This window comes from Salvelinus fontinalis, chromosome 19 (genome assembly GCF_029448725.1).
Source record: "Salvelinus fontinalis isolate EN_2023a chromosome 19, ASM2944872v1, whole genome shotgun sequence".
Taxonomy (NCBI): domain Eukaryota; kingdom Metazoa; phylum Chordata; class Actinopteri; order Salmoniformes; family Salmonidae; genus Salvelinus; species Salvelinus fontinalis.
In genome coordinates this window covers 7,024,425-7,041,977 of record NC_074683.1, presented here as the reverse complement: position 1 = coordinate 7,041,977, position 17,553 = coordinate 7,024,425, and the positions used below count along the sequence as shown (strand labels likewise).

At 40.2% G+C, this 17,553-nt stretch overlaps 1 pseudogene; it reads right to left on the bottom strand.

Annotated features, from left to right (window-relative positions):
- LOC129816998 (obg-like ATPase 1) overlaps positions 1-11,708 on the bottom strand; it is a 59,243-nt pseudogene extending 47,535 nt beyond the window's left edge.
- Between the last annotated feature and the right edge of the window lie 5,845 nt (positions 11,709-17,553).

Here is a 17,553-nt window from a genome sequence, read left to right as displayed (position 1 = left end):
ATACAAACCTAGTACCGCAATTCTCCTGGTATTCAGAGCAGTAAAAGCTACTTTATGAGCCTGTCAGGAAAAGCACATTATGGCCACCTTCCCTGCATCAAAACACTGCCAACACCGACATGATTATTTATGTTGATTCTGGGAATATCTTTATATATATATATATATATATATATATATATATATATCATGAAACAAGATGATAGCAGACTTTCATGTAGGACTCATCTCACTTCTTTTAGGTTATTTAGTTTCTCAACAGAGAGCAAAAACGGAAAATGCATCTGTATCTTACTTTTTTTTGTTAAGGACATCAGAAATGTTATGTTTGTATATTTCAAGTACGTCCTCATTTTTCCGACAAGATCCCACGTTTCAGAATTGATTGTAACAAAATGACATTGTTTCATCCTATGAATATTAGTCGGCTACCTCATAAGGTATCTCCCATTCCAATTTAAACTCAAGCCAACTGCAGTACTTCCAACCAAACCGATGTATCAAATGTGTATCCTTTCAGCAAATATTTTTGCCACTGAAAATGGTTACCAAAGTAAAGAGCTGACATCTGACTGGGAAGATAACCTCTCAGTCTAGTTGGTTATTTATGCAGCTGAAGAATTAATGTACGAGGGAGGCTCCAGATTTCATTAACTCTGATAGACAATAATGGTGTTCATTCCCTCTGTCATTTCTTTCAAGCCAGTGGGTCTGAGGGTGCCTTGATTGAAAGGAACCATCATATGCACATCACTGTTGTCCCACATCATTCAGAGAACAAACCTTTTTAGATCCTTAACTACCATAGCGGTGCTGATTGCACAGGCACCAGCAATTTCCTAACCAACCGCCACCTGAACAATGATGGGTACGGCTTTCAGACCCTCCAGCCTTTCAACGGTGAATCATTTCACAGTTTGGAACGAGATCTCCATAGCAACTCCTCTTTGAGGGGTTTAGAATCAACATCCAATAATTCTATGATCATCGGGCCCAGCCATTCCCAATGCTTCTTTTCACAGTGGACAGGGAAGGGGGGCAGGAGAAGGAAGCAGACAAATTCTACAGTCTATTTCAGGCAATTCATCCAGCAGCCCCATTAGAATTCAAAATATTTCGACCTTCAATCACCAAGCATGTTATCTGGAGCTGCTGTGTGTCTCCAGTCAAGATGGGTAGACGTTTTAGTCTAGTCAGCCACGATGAGTGGAGGTTGACAAAAACTCATTCATTCTGGCAGAATCAAAATGCTCTTTTAAACGGCGTGACAGTATATCTCAACACAGCCCACAAACACAAGGAGGATTCTGGCCTTCGCCAGTAAACAGAGCAAAATGCTGTGCATCCGCTCTGTCTCCAGGAAATCACATCACTCTGTACAACAGCAGACCATATAAATGCAGGGGCTCACACAACAACACACAGGCTGCATTTCTAAAATAAATGATAGTGCTCGTGCATAAAAATAACGTAACTTAACGCATCATTTATTTGCTCTGCAGATTAAACGCAATTCTGGAAAGGATGTAATCCTTTGATATCTGTAGAACACTTGGAAATGGGACTGGGGTCAAATCCATTTCAGGTACTATTTATTTTAATACTGGAAATAGTTTGGAGTATGCTCTAATGACTACTGAATACAAATCAACTTGTATTATAACTGCTCAATAAAGTTGTGACAAATGCTCATACATACAAAACACGAGTCTAGTTCAACATGAAGTGCCTCTCCAGCAATGTAAACAAAGACAAAACACAACCACTTCCAGTCTGTGCATTTTGTGGCTTATCCACTAAACAGTCATGTTTGTGAATGCAGTGTGACTAGCTACGAGGACACTACAGGGTGCTGTCAATTCATTATGCTTTCATCACGGTCGTTTCCTTTCCATCATTAACAGTATTTTACAATACCAGTGGATGATTCTGTCACGCAGTCATTACCCAGGGAACATAGACACTAGTAGTGCCTAAATGTCAGAAGTAGGAAATATCGTAAAAGAATCTGAGAAATAACAGGGTGAATTGTCATCCCCAGAGGTTCCTGTCTACAACATCTCTGTGAGTCACATGATCCCCCTCCATACCAACACCAGAGGGGCCTCCACAGGAAAGCCAGCGTACAGTCTCATACCCAGACCTCTTTGCCATCATTTGGCAGAAAATCAATGTAATGGGTAAATATGACCAGTATCTGAGTTGTTGACATCTTTATTTTTATTAAATTCAAATGAAAATTTTCTTAAATTCAGTGTGTCACGTCCCTGACCTGTTTTCTGTTATTTTTGTATGTGTTTAGTTGGTCAGGACGTGAGTTGGGGTGGGCATTCTATGTTTTGTGTTTCTATGTTTAGGTTGTTTGTAATTAGCCTTATATGGTTCTCAATCAGGGACAGGTGTTTGACGTTTCCTCTGATTGAGAACCATATGAAGGTAGGCTGCTCACACTGTTTGTTTGGGGGTGATTGTCTTCCGTGTCTGTGTCTGTGTCTGTGTCTGTGTCTGTGCACCACACGGGACTGTTTCGTTCGTTTGTTCGTTCGTTTGTGTCGTCTGTACCAGTTCATGCGTTCTTCGTGTTATGTAAGTTCGTTTGTTCGGGTCTGTTTGACTTCGTTTATTATTTTGTATATTCTCAAGTATGTTTAGTTTTCGTCTTGTTTATTAAATATTCATGTCGTATCACAACGCTGCGTTTTTGTCAAATCCCTACTCCTCCTCTTCGTCTGAAGAGGAGGAGGACACCCGTTACACAGAGTTTCAAGTTCAGTGTTTTTATTCGTCAAATTACAGACAGCAAACACTATATTATGACTGTAACCGATTCAATCCTTTCTCAATATTTCCTCATGCTATGCTAAGCCTGTTTCTGCTGGTTTAAGGAGAATCTTGTTTAAACGCAGTAGTATGCAGGTGTTCAAGGCATTCAATTAAAGTGAGAAGAGTGTGAGCCGAGAAAAACTGCTGCTTTCCAATTGATTGACAAAATCCAATCTTTGTGGATGAATGTACTACAGTTTATACTACTGCTTTGGCTACGCACATTGAGAAAGGCAAACACATGGATGAGAATGACTCACAACTATGTACAGTATCAGACTCTGGTAACAGACTATTCATAAGCATAAGATTTCTGATACTGCCTTCGACCTGCTCACGCAACGACTAGGGACTAGTCTGTGAGCATCCTCTTTCTTCAATAAGTAGCTGGAGATGAAACCAATGTGAATGTGGCCATGTGGGGAAGCATGCTTGCTGGTAAGGGACACAGGTGACTCAGTAGAGTCTGTGAGCAGGAACGAGTTTGTCTGTGTGTCTGTGTCTCAGGAAGAGGATCCAACAGTGTTCCAGTCACTGCAGAAGCACTCGGAGCACTTACCCTTCAAACTACTCCCTTATGAAATCTGGGCATTTAATAGAACCAGCTTTCAGGATGCCATAATGCCACTTAATAGTTTTTGGAAGGTTTCGTTAAAAGAAAATCCACTGTTTATACAGGCTTTTCAAAACCATTAGGGGTTGAAAAAGATTCATAACATGCAGACTACTGGGAGAATTGAGCAACTTTGTCTGACTTGACATCAAAGTTCCCACACCAGGCTGAAAAGCCTGTTTGACCACTGCCTGGCTTCGATAAGTCTATAGCTAAGGTATGTCAAGTTGGAGGAGGATGCACTTTTTAGAACAGTGTTCCCCAACTGGCGGCCCACGGGCCACATCCGCTCAACATCCGCTCAACATCAGCTCATCCACGGCTGAATCTAGTTGATGATCCCCGGTTTAGAACATAACCATGCACATCAATATACCAACAAGTTAATGATAGAGACATTTTAAAACTGCAATGTTTGACTATTAAAGGAAAACACAATTTAAATGTATCTTTTCCAGAATCTTCGGATTAACAACAGAGGCAGTGTAGTTAAATCAAACTGGATTTCTATAGCAACTTGCAGCTGTTGGGCTGGAAAAGTGATGAATTTCAATTTAGACAATATCAACTGCAATTATGCTTTCCTTCTTATAGAGTAGAGTAGAGTGTTTGTAGAGCTGAAGCTGAAACCAGGAAGTGGTCTATACTGTCCAAGATCGAGCATCCTTCCTCTAAGTTCTGATAATATAGGGACAAATCACTACTGACAAGAATGTATCATTTAAACAAAATGAGAAAAATGTCAAAAATGTATGGTCTAGCGTAGTTTAGTCCCTCGTTTCCAAGGGAAACAGTTGCATGTAGACCTACATTCACAAAGGGTTTCCATAATGGCAATTGGGAATTAACCAAAAGTAAAAAAGTTCAGTTTTACGGCTGGTCTACTGTAGAGTATGGCTGAGATTTCCAAACCTCCCCCACTTCATTTGATCAGGATCAGGTCAACCAGTCAGGCACAGGTACATGATCTAACAAGCACACTATTGACACTCACTTAGGTTGAGCGCTAGCTCTGCCATGGAGCAGCAGCCTTTTGTAGGATGTTTGGAGAAACCCGTTTCTAATTTTCAGACACAAACATGCCGTTCCAGACAAGAAAAAGTGTGCTCACCCCAACCGTATAATCAAGCAATATAAAAGAAGTGCCTGGAATATTGCAGCCTATACTGCCTGACACCAGATAAAACATTTATATAATTGCAAAACAAAACCAGCAATGTTTAATGGTTAACTTGTGGAACATACAGCTTAGTCTCTAAGGAGTCCACAGAGGGACAACAATGGTACGTCAAAACAGATCGTGGTAAAGTGACAGTAAAAGCACCAGCATAATCTCATCCTTATTTAGAAAGTCTGTTTTCTACACACAGACATAAAAGAGCTGGTTTTGGTTTGAGGATCTGCTTCATTTTTTCTGTCACTATAAAAAAGCGAGCACATACAGTTGAAGTCGAAAGTTTACATACACCATAGCCAAATACATTTAAACTCAGTTTTTCACAATTCCTGACATTTAATCCTAGTAAAAAATTACTGTCTTAGGTTAGTTATGATCAACACTTTATTTTAAGAATGTAAAATGTCAGAATAATAGCAGAGAGAATGATTTATTTCAGCTTTTATTTCTTTCATCACATTTCCAATGGGTCAGAAGTTTACATACACTCAATTAGTATTTGGTAGCATTGCCTTTAAATAGTTTAACTTGGGTCAAACGTTTCAAGTAGCCTTCCAAAACCTTCCCACAATAAGTTGGGTGAATTTTGACCCATTCCTCCTGACAGAGCTGGTGTAACTGAGTCAGGTTTGTAGGCCTTCTTGCTCACACACACTTTTTCAGTTCTGCCCACAAATTTTCTACAGGATTGAAGTCAGGGCTTTGTGATGGTCACTACAATACCTTGACTTTGTTGTCCTTAAGCCATTTTGCCACAACTTTGGAAGTATGCTTGGGGTCATTGTCCATTTGGAAGACCCATTTGCGACCAAGCTTAATCTTCCTGACTGATGTCTTGAGATGTTGCTTCAATTAACCACATAATTTTCCTGCCTCATGATGCCATCTATTTTGTGTAGTGTACCAGTCCCTCCTGCAGCAAAGCACCCCCACAACATGATGCTGCCAGCCCCGTGCTTCACAGTTGGGATGGTGATCTTCAGCTTGCATGCCTCCCCCTTTTTCCTACAAACATAACGATGGTCATTATGGCCAAACAGTTCTATTTTTGTTTCATCAGACCAGAGGACATTTCTCCAAGAAGTACGATATTTGTCCCCATGTGCAGTTGCAAACCGTAGTCTGTCTTTTTTATGGCGGTTTCGGAGCAGTGGCTTCTTCCTTGCTGAGCGACATTTCAGGTTATGTCGATATAGGACTCGTTTTTACTGTGGATATAGATACTTTTGTACCTGTTTTCTCCAGCATTTTCACAAGGTCCTTTGCTGTTGTTCTGGGATTGATTTGCACTTTTCGCACCAAAGTACGTTCATCTCTAGGGGACAGAACGAGCGGTATGATGGCTGCATGGTCCCATGGTGCTTATACTTGCGTACTATTGTTTGTACAGATGAAGATGGTACCTTCAGGCATTTGGAAATTGCTCCCAAGGATGAACCAGACTTGTGGAGGTCTCCAATTTTTTTCTGAGGTTTTGGCAGATTTCTTTTGATTTTCCTATGATGTCAAGCAAAGAGGCACTGAGTTTGAAGGTAGGCCTTGAAATACATCCACAGGGACACCTCCAATTGACTTAAACTATGTCAATTAGCCTATCAGAAGCTTCTAAAGCCATGACATCATCTTCTGGAATTTTCCAAGCTGTTTTTAGGCACAGTCAACTTAGTGTATGTAAACTTCTGACCCACTGGAATTGTGATACAGTGAATTATTAGTGAAATAATCTGTCTGTAAACAATTGTTGGAAAGATGACTTGTGTCATGCACAAAGTAGATGTCCTAACCGACTTGCCAAAACTATAGTTTGTTAACAAGAAATTTGTGGAGTGGTTGAAAAACAAGTTTTAATGACTCCAACCTAAGTGTATGTAAACTTCCGACTTCAACTGTACATACATTGTTAACAAACTATAGCTTTGGCAAGTCGGTTAGGACATCTACTTTGTGCATGACACAAGTAATTTTTCCAACAATTGTTTACAGACAGATTATTTCACTTATAATTCACTGTAAATCACTGAGTCCCTCCCCTAATTTTTATGCAGATAAATTACTTTTTAGGGATAGTGAAACTATTCCGTGAAAGCTGAAAGGCCATTTCTGTAACACGGGTACAATTCAGCATTGTTGCTTTCAGTTTATCATGCCCACTAACTGCCTTTGTATTCTCAGTAAATACACAGATGTGAGTGCATCAGCAAAACAACACCCACAAAATACTTCTCACTTGTCTGGCTCACTGTGGCAGCATAGAAATTACTTATAGGTCTCCCTCTGCCTGAAGTTCTTTTGTGCCTCTGACATCATCTTTGTCTTACACAATTAAAGTGTTACACGCTAGAATAATTTAAATTGCTGCTACTAAAATGGAGATGGAGGCTCGTATAAAAATAGCTGAATTTGTTTACTGATTGTATGCAGCTATTGACTTTCCCATTTTGTGAAAAGAGCTCTGATTAGTGACTGGGCTGTGGCAGGCAGAGTGGCCAAATGGACAGGGTTACAATACAGGCCATTTTCCTAATTGTTCCCAAGTTCTCTCTGCAAGGGATTACTATGTGGACAGTATAAGTGTGTCATTTCATTTCTGAGGCCATTTTCCAATAGCCTTTAAACTGACTCCTTGCGACAGACTGAGACTGCATGTCTAGAACTACCTCAAGACTCTGATGATTATCTCAAATGTGTTGCTTATGACATTTTCATATTTGAGCACATCCACGGAACAGTTATCACCCTGCTGTATGGAACAGGTGGCAATGCTCTCAGACCAATTGTTGTTTGTCCTCTACATGGCTATTCTTTTTTCCTGTGATTAAGAAAACTCTCAGGAAGGGATTCGTTTTCTCTCCTCAAATATATAGAAGGACATCAAAACGCAGCCTCCTTTCCTTGTAAACAAACCATTGAAATATACTGTACAGTATCCAGTGGAGGTCACGGGATGACTTCCACGAAAGGGTGTGTTGGGTATGGAAGGATATCGTTTCCTTAGACAATTGGTCTGAGAGGAGGTTGTCTGCTTTTGTTGATGCAATGGAGGACCACCCACTGTAGGACCAACCACAACTAAGCTTTAGCAATGATTTACTCTGTAGGAGAAAGTAATGCAAGGTGAGATTTACCTACAGAGCATATGTTGTAACCGTCAATTTTGTCAATTGTCTCTGTGAAACCGCTGTTCTTGTGAGGTTGTACTGTTTATAACAGGTATTATGTTAACTTACATGTACTATATTGACGTTATATCACTACTAAAATGTGTGATATTCAGTTTAAAGATACAGGTAGGCTTCCTGTGATGCTGTGCTGTCCCCTGTCTGTGGTTGCTTCAGGGAGAAGCAGCCGTGTTAATATTGGTCTTGTTCACTGGTTCCAGTCTAGGGGCCAATAGAGCATTGCCACTTCAAGCCATATCTCACAAGACACCGTTTAGAAAACATGCTTCCATTCTGCTGTGCGACTCAGGTGTTTTAAAAAGCTATTTGACTTTATGTCATCAGTTAGACCTTCCCAGAGGGTTATATCTGTAAACCATATGTCATGGCTGTCTCAGTCACCAAATCTCAACCCAATTGAACACTTCTGGGAGATTCTGGAGCGGTGCCTGAGATAGCATTTTTCCACCACCATCAACAAAACACCAAGTGATCTAATTTCACGTAGATGAATGGTGTCGCATCCCTCCAATAGAGTTCCAGACACCTGTAGAATCTATGCCAAGGTGCATTGAAGCTGTTCTGGCTCGTGGTGGCCCAACGCCCTATTAAGAAACTTTATGTGGGTGTTTCCTTTATTTTGGCAGTTACCTGTATTTTCAAGATGTTCTTATATGTTTTGCGTCAATTGATATGTGCTTACAGTTGAAGTCGGAAGTTTACATACACCTTAGCCAAATACATTTAAACTCAGTTTTTCACAATAAACAATATCTTAAAGGGGAGGCTGAACCTTCTGATTTCGTCTCGGTTTCAATTCGCCTCATTAGGAAATGCGACTGAGAACGAGATTTGGGTTTTGGAGGCGTGCTTTGATGTGGGTGTCTCTTGTGTGTGTGTTCGAACATGGGAAGCATTTGTACTTTCACTCTGCCAAAACAGTTACCGTCAATCACCCTCCTATGTAACTTGAAACAGTCTAACCAGGTCTTGTGTCTGGAAGTATCCTAAACTAGCTAGCAAGCTAGCCAACTTCTTTAGCCAATTAGCTTCAGCCGCCTGGTGTGCTACCGTGGCAAAGTTGGTTTGGCTTTGGATAGCCTATCTGTGGGGCTAGTTAGGGACCGTCAATAAATGACATGATGTAAATAGAACAATAATTTCATGTTGCACACCGTTTAGTTGTTTAGATGTTTTCAATATTTGTATATGAATTTCTACAATTTATAATTGATTTGAGGCTTTTAAGTCATTGAAATTTGGAGCTATTGAAATGTTAAAATATTGTCCCATATACATTGCGTAATTTACTGATGGTGCCTAACTAGCCCCATAGGGATATCGAATGTCAAACCAAATTGACCATGGGCATTACGATCGGGTTGCATGCAGCTGCGGTCTGAATTGATGATTACTTGGGTGCTGCCAGTTGTGGGCAGGATTGAAATAAACCTAACCCGAGGAAAACTGTTACGGTACCATTCATTCCATGACATACTATTTATGAATTATCTCGCAAATCTTCGTTTTGGACAAGACTGATTTCATGACCAAAATGATCATATTTACACTTTGCAGTCAATTTTGACACTAGAATAAATGTTTCTGACTCATATCGATGCCACAAAAGGAGAAGTTGCTTATTACGTTCAGTTACTCTTTAATCGTACTGTATTTTTACCATACAGGCTACTTACCTTTGTTGTGCCCAACCATAATCAAACTGTGTCATTTTGGGATCAAGTTACAATAATCTGTGGTTACAGGAAGCCGCTAAAGACTTCCGTCTGAGTCTAGTTGTATTTCCCAACCACAGAGTAGTGAGCAGTGAGTCTACCAAACTAGGCACAGGCCCTTTCATTAACTGATTCCAATTCAGAGAGAAACTCCCAATAGGAATGTGAGTTTTGGGTCTGGCTTCATCTGCTCTATTCCTGAATATTGTGTTTGTCTTGGAACCCAGCAGACAGAACCATATAGGCCTCAGTAAAAAGCTCTGCCAACTGCTTTCAACAAGATTCTACAGCGAAGTATGAAGTACATTTTCAGTAATTGTTCTCTTTACTACCTCATTCTGGGCAGTGCATGTACATTGGGACACATTTCTAACCAGATGAAAAGCCTGTCATTTTAGACAGTGATATGCAGTGTGCTATAGCCTGGCAGGTGGGACTCACGTGTCATGTGGAAGATGCCATCGCAGGCACTGATGTGGGACAGGAAGGCGTTGCCCAGGCCCTGGCCAGCGTGAGCTCCCTTCACCAGTCCTGCTATGTCCACCACATTCAGGAAGGCCGGTACCTTGTTCCAGAACAGGTAGTGGGGATTAGTGTAGTGGAAAAGAAACAGAGGTTCTATAACTCAGTTTAATGTCTAATATAACCAACAAAATACAGAAAAGGACAACGTTTGGAAAGTGAAAGTGTTTCTCAGGTTTTACATATGAATCAATACTGCCAGAGGGGATTCTCTGTGATCAAACGTTCTTGTTTTCAATGGAATATATATATGTCTTTAAAATCATGTCTGGGGCATTAGCTATCTATCGCTGACTAAGTGGTAGCCCTAGGGCCCATGGTTCTATCAGCCCTCCCACTTAATGCAGATAAAGGAGAAATAAAAACAAAGCAGCAGCCTGTACACCAACACCGGTTCTACACCTTAATCATCCTCCTACTGACAACAGAGGTATGTGCCATACCTTGATTCATCATCAGGCTCCTACACTCTGGAATATATGGTTTGAGACACAAGAGCTGTGACTAAAGGGTGATAGGGTTTATGTCATATTAGTCCTAGCAGAGTCATAATGAATATTTTTTGCATTGCTCAGTGCTGAACATGTTATACAGTCGCTTTCGCAATACCATCAACCCCAGAGAGACAGAGAGACATTAATTCCCTGCTGTGATTTATGACCCTCTCTCACGTCAAACCAATAGGATGGTCTAACCTCACTCATAATGAGATATGATAGCCAGCCACTGACACTTAAATGTTAGGGCCTCTTACTTAAAAGACAAAATAACATGGAAACCTGCAGTTATCCTTATATGTATTGTAAAGGACTGGCAACTCAATGTCAACAAAATGTTTGTGTCTTTCATGTTGCAGTAGTGTACATTTGCGGTGGCCAATACATATTTGCCAGAGAGCCCAAGTCTGAAGTGTGAATAATACGTGAACAGTGAGACCCCATACCTGACAGGCTTGTGGAATTGGCACAGGAAATCATAGCGTTCATCTGGAATGGGCACTCGGCTTTCATTTGGGTCAATGGTGCAGAAGGGGAAATTCTCAGCTGCAGCTTGACTCTTTGTCAGTACGTTGAAAAAGGTTGACTTCCTAGAAAGAAAAACAGCAGAGAGGTCAACACATCCCAGAAACTGTTTGTGGATCCTGATGGCTTGAGGGTATGATGTTGGTTTATTCAAAGTCCTCAGCAAAGCCTGCAAGGCAGGAAGAACATTTCACCTCCACCATGGGAAAGAGGTCAATCTAATATATTGAACATTTGAGCTTCCAAATCATAAATGTCCTGATTGTAAAACATTAAGCCCATTTACAAAGTCATATAATCCCATAATAGATCAATTGTGGTTGGAATCCAGGAGAAAATTACGTTTCTGATAGATATGAGCTGTTGAATGAGATCAGCCAAACATAGCCCCATGTCGTGCTCACTGAGAGGTTTCTGTTCCACAGCACAAGCACCTCAAGAGTGCTCTAGGTTGCACTGACTACCCAATGAATGCAAGTGTAATAACGGCAAGGCAGTTAAATATAATCCTGGACAGTTCTATCTTGGTCTCCTCACCTGATGCTCTCCGCATTTCAATGATTGGTTGGTTTAGACTCCAAAATCTACAAGACTCGAATTGCCTGGAGATTGCTGTGATGAAGCATGGATTCCTCACATATCGCAGGATTGTTCCATCTGTTATCGTAGATATTTCAAGGATGTTTGAGATCATCCTCAGAAATATACAATCTGCCTATGATTTACAATGGCATATGAGGATATTAGCGGAGCGCTTCCCCATGTCCCCAGACAAAGGGGATTGTATATAGTCAAAGAATATTTATGACTTGACCTTAATGTTAATGAAGACTAGTGTTATTCTGCCTACAGTGGTGGACAAAAACATGTCGCTTCAATCATCTCTCATGTTTGTATTCATCAGCTCATCACAGAGCATGAGGCCAATTGAACAACAGTGCTTGCCAGGTAGGTTGGGGAGCAGGGTGAGGGCAGGGGTCATTGTGAAGCCCCAGGCTTGCTAATGTTTCATACAGGAGAGATTATTTCCAGTGGACACACTATCCCTGTACAGTGGAAATGACTGGAAAAAGCCAAATATCATAATGAGCGAGATGTTGCTCCTTGGCAGGCTTTAGGATTTGACAGCATGGTATCCTTTGTTGTATGTTTTTATCTGGGTAGAATCTTATAATACACACTCATCAATCAAAAGCCTTTTGTGGCTGTTTATTCTAATCTATTACACTTAAGAGTCAGTTGATATTCTGAAGTATTGAATTAAATTTGGCTAATGTAATCCCAGACATTACTGGTGCAGGGTTCGCGACCTTTGGGTTCACATGCACTGTACAGTGAAAGGTATACATACTCCTGTGTTCACAAGTCTAGTGAGAGCCTTATGGCATGTGGCCTGAAATTAACTAGTCCAGGGATTCTCAAAGTGGGGTCCGTACGCGTAGGTACTGCAGGGGGTCTACGGCCAGATCTCAAAATATATATATTTTTTAAAGTGAGGTCAACATTATTATTTATTTATATTTTGTTTTAATAATATTACTAAAAACAGCAGATTAAATACATTTTTGCCAAGGGATCCGTGGAATAAGTTTAGAGGGTGTAATACAATACAATGTATTTTATTCATTTAGAATTTATGTTCTTAAAGGGCCAGTTCAGTCAAAAACTAGATTGTCTTGTGTTTTATATATATTTCCACACTATGAGGTTGAAATAATACTGGGAAATTGTGAAAATTATGATAATGCCCTTTTAATGAAAGAGCTGTTTTAAAACACAGCCTGAAATTTCTGCCTGTTTTGGTAGGATGGAATTTTGGCCAGCCTGGTGTAATCACCAGGCAGTAAATGAGTTAATAGACCAATAAGAAAGAGAGTTTCAAACCTCTCTGCAAATAAAAGCTAATTTTCAGTTTTCTGAAGTCGGAAGTTTACATACACTTAGGTTGGAGTCATTAAAACTTGTTTTTCAACCACTCCACAAATTTCTTGTTAACAAACTATAGCTTTGGCAAGTCGGTTAGGACATCTACTTTGTGCATGACACAAGTAATTTTTCCAACAATTGTTTACAGACAGATTATTTCACTAATAATTCACTGTATCACAATTCCAGTGGGTCAGAAGTTTACATACACTAAGTTGACTGTGCCTTTAAACAGCTTGGAAAATTCCAGAAGATGATGTCATGGCTTTAGAAGCTTCTGATAGGCTAACTGACATCATTTGAGTCAATTGGAGGTGTACCTGTGGATGTATTTCAAGGCCTACCTTCAAACTCAGTGCCTCTTTGCTTGACATCATAGGAAAATCAAAAGAAATCTGCCAAGACCTCAGAAAAAAATTGGAGACCTCCACAAGTCTGGTTCATCCTTGGGAGCAATTTCCAAATGCCTGAAGGTATCACCTCCATCTGTACAAACAATAGTATGCAAGTATAAACACCATGGGACCACGCAGCCATCATACCGCTCAGGGAAGGAGACGCGTTCTGTCTCCTAGAGATGAACGTACTTTGGTGCAAAAAAAGTACAAATCAATCCCTGAAAAACAGCAAAAGACCTTGTGAAAATGCTGGAGAAAACAGGTACAAAAGTATCTATATCCACAGTAAAACGAGTCCTATATCGACATTACCTGAAAGGCCGCTCAGCAAGGAAGAAGCCACTGCTCCAAAACCGCCATAAAAAAGACAGACTACGGTTTGCAACTGCACATGGGGACAAAGATCGTACTTCTTGGAGAAATGTCCTCTGGTCTGATGAAACAAAAATAGAACTGTTTGGCCATAATGACCATTGTTATGTTTGGAGGAAAAAGGGGGAGGCTTGCATGCCGAAGAACACCATCCCAACCGTGAAGCACGGGGTGGCAGCATCATGTTGTGGGGGTGGTTTGCTGCAGGAGGGACTGGTGCACTTCACAAAATAGATGGCATCATATGGAAGGAAAATTATGTGGATATATTGAAGCAACATCTCAAGACATCAGTTAGGAAGTTAAAGCTTGCTCGCAAATGGGTCTTCCAAATGGACAATGACCTCAAGTATACTTCCAAAGTTGTGGCAACATTGCTTAAGGACAACAAAGTCAAGGTATTGGAGTGGCCATCACAAAGCCCTGACCTCAATCCTATAGAAAATGTGTGGGCAGAACTGAAAAAGTGTGTGCGAGCAAGGCCTACAAACCTGACTCAGTTACACCAGCTCTGTCAGGAGGAATGGGCCAAAATTCACCCAACTTACTGTGGAAGCTTGTTGAAGGCTACCCAAAATGTTTGACCCAAGTTAAACAACTTAAAGCCAATGCTACCAAAAACTAATTGAGTGTATGTAAACTTCTGACCCACTGGAAATGTGATGCAAGAAATAAAAGCTGAAATAAATCATTCTCTCTACTATTATTCTGACATTTCACATTCTTAAAATAAAGTGGTGATACTAACTGACCTAAAACAGGGAATTTTTACTAGGATTAAATGTCAGGGATTGTGAAAGACCGAGTTTAAATGTATTTGGCTATGGTGCATGTAAACTTTCGACTTCAACTGTAGGTTGAAGACAACAAAGGTTAAAACAACGAGATTCTAATATCGCATAACTCTTTGCAACAATAGGACCAGCTGTGCTAGTTATCAGCGTCGCTGGTCCCAGGGGTTTACCAAGACTCAGACCACTCACAGACAGTCCTGGAAACACTTTTGCTTGAAAAATTGCTCTTTGGTAAGAAGCTAGCTATTTTTGTGTATTTTTTTACCATTTTAATTGAAAACAATCACAGTAAGGTACTTAATAGTTACTCAGAAATTACTTGATATTGAGATAAAAACGTCTGTATTGGAACTTTAACTTCGGGCAACATGGGCTTGGGAGGCTCACAGGGATATTGGCATTCACAGTACTCCACCAATTATAATTTTTTTTAAATCAACACTTCTTGTATTCCCCATACATGCACAATAATTTAAGCTTTAAAACTGTCTCTCTGCCTCATGTAAAACTGTGTAGAATTACAGTATATGTGTTGAATTGCAGAGTATTAAAGCTTCAAAGCTGCAACAACAACAAAAACTCTCTGCCACTGACAAAATGTGTAGAAATGCAGGAAATTAGTACACACAAAAAATATCTCCAATGCCAGGCCTTTAAAATGTTCTTTCCCAGGACCTGAGACTTGGTTTGTCTAGCCCTGCACTGCCAAAGTCTTAGTAAAACTCCTTGTTCGCTATTTCTATCTCACTCGAGTTGTGTTCTGATTATGGGGGGGGGGGGTCCCTGAAGAATTTGCTATGACAAAATGGGTTCCCGGAACCAAAAAGTTTGAGAACCCCTAGTCCAGTGGTTCCTAACAAGGGGAAGTAGGATCCCTGGGGGTACTTGACGTATCCACAGGGGGTACTTGAGAAGACTCATGAGACCATTGGCCTACTGGTAAAATACACATGAGGAGGCACTTCAGGGGTACTCTGGGCAGAGCAAAATTTAGCTGGTGGTACAGTAACTGAAAAAGGTTGGGAACCACTGCCCTAGTCAATGAATGACCAGAATACCTTTACACTGGCTCATGTGGGGCATAAAATAAATGAAGTACTTAAAAATGCATAGTCCATGTTTGCTAAGCAGTAAAATGTATATTTCCAGTTTAGATTTAAAGACTATAGACACACCCTACAATGGGCAATCCAACGATTCCTATTTTTAAAAAGGTCCCAAACCGTCCAATCAGTGGTGGTGGCTGCTGTCAATCGTCTCCCTTCTGCTAACAAAAACAACATGTCAATGTCCATTGAGCGTGAGAGCTCATAGCATTATGTAATCTAGGGTACACATTCAGCTTTGGCCTGAGCTACTGTGGTATACATAAAACACACCTTCTTGGGAGCCATGTCCTTTTCTTCAGTTTGCGCTGGCTACTAAAACTGCGCTTAAAGTATAGTGAAAAAACATAAATGCACGATTTAGAGACAATAATCTAATAGGTGTCTCGCTAACACCACGCTGATGTCGACCGCACTAACGCCGTGCTCTCAAAATAGGACATGATTCTGCCTGAAATGAAAGACTACACTGGTAGCTTGCTATCTGACCCATGTCTCTACATTTAACACACACTCGATAATATTAGGCCTAGTAGGTCTACTCTACTTGAGCTGAGCTAAACTTAATTTTGTCATAGAAAATGTATGCCCACATTGGCGCATATACATTGGAACAGGTAAATACTTTTCATGTGTGCCTGACTGTGTTGTCTGGCACAAGGCATTTGACTTGCAACACATGCACTTACAACTGATTTCAAACGTACAACACACCATTATAGGTTACTACAAGACTTATTACAGGAGACTACCCAAGAGTCAAGCCTATAACCAAAATGACAGTCTCTAACACAGAATATTACAGTGGCAGAGTGTGCTGGTTAGGCTGTACCTCATATCAGGGAGGGTTAAATCAATGCAAGTAAACAGCTGGGGGATTACTACTCCTTTAACAATGTGAATCTTCTATGCTATTCCTTGCCACAGCGTTGGTTTTCCCTAAGGGTTATCTCCCTCCCCGATAAATGTTTTTTTTCTGAACACGAATATGATTGAATATCAATCTGCCTGTTAAGCACCATTGCATAGTGAATTTTAGTCTTTCCCACATATTCTTTAAAAAAAGCTTCCCTTGACAACCAGAAATGTACAAACATCGGATGGAAAATGTGAAAGGTATTCAGCAATAATTACCATGCAAGAGCGGGGACGAGAAACAGGTTGAATACTGTACATTCAAAATGAATGGAGAACGATATGGCATGCAAGTCTTTGCATATGCAAATAGCCTACTCACTTCGACGATCTCGTGCGTTAGTCTACAAATCATATAAAAGGAGATAGGCCTACTGTGCATCTTGATATAGATTTTACAAGATAAAAATAACACGAGTTTATGAGAAAATAACGTTTTCTACATAAAAATGAAGTAGGCTACCACCAGTATGACCCAAAACACCACCATCTTTATCTGCTTGTAGGCTACTTAAAAAATAAAAAATAAATCTCTCTCTCTATATATATATTTTTAAACTTTCATACACCTGTTTTAAGATAATTATATAAATGAACATGTAAAACTACTTAGAATTGAAGCAAGGCATCATTGCCCCTAAACTGTTTCATCCCTTGGACAGAAACAGCTGTAGGCCTGTGGATTTCCAACAATCCCGACCATGAGATTGCACCGATTAGTTAATTGTCCACAAATAAACCTTCCTCAAGGCCTAAGGAAATTAATCCGTGCAGGAACTGACCAGAAATATTGCTCTAATCCAGCCCCCTGCATCGTTTAACATGCATAAAATGAGCCTCTAATAATATACATTTGAGGAAATCAAATGCCTTTTGTACCAATAATTTAAATGAATAGTTTTGGATTAATCATGTATCTTTTGTTGTTGAACGCCTTGATCGATGCAGCGTCACTTAGCCTCACCACAATAGATGCACAACGTTTTGTTCT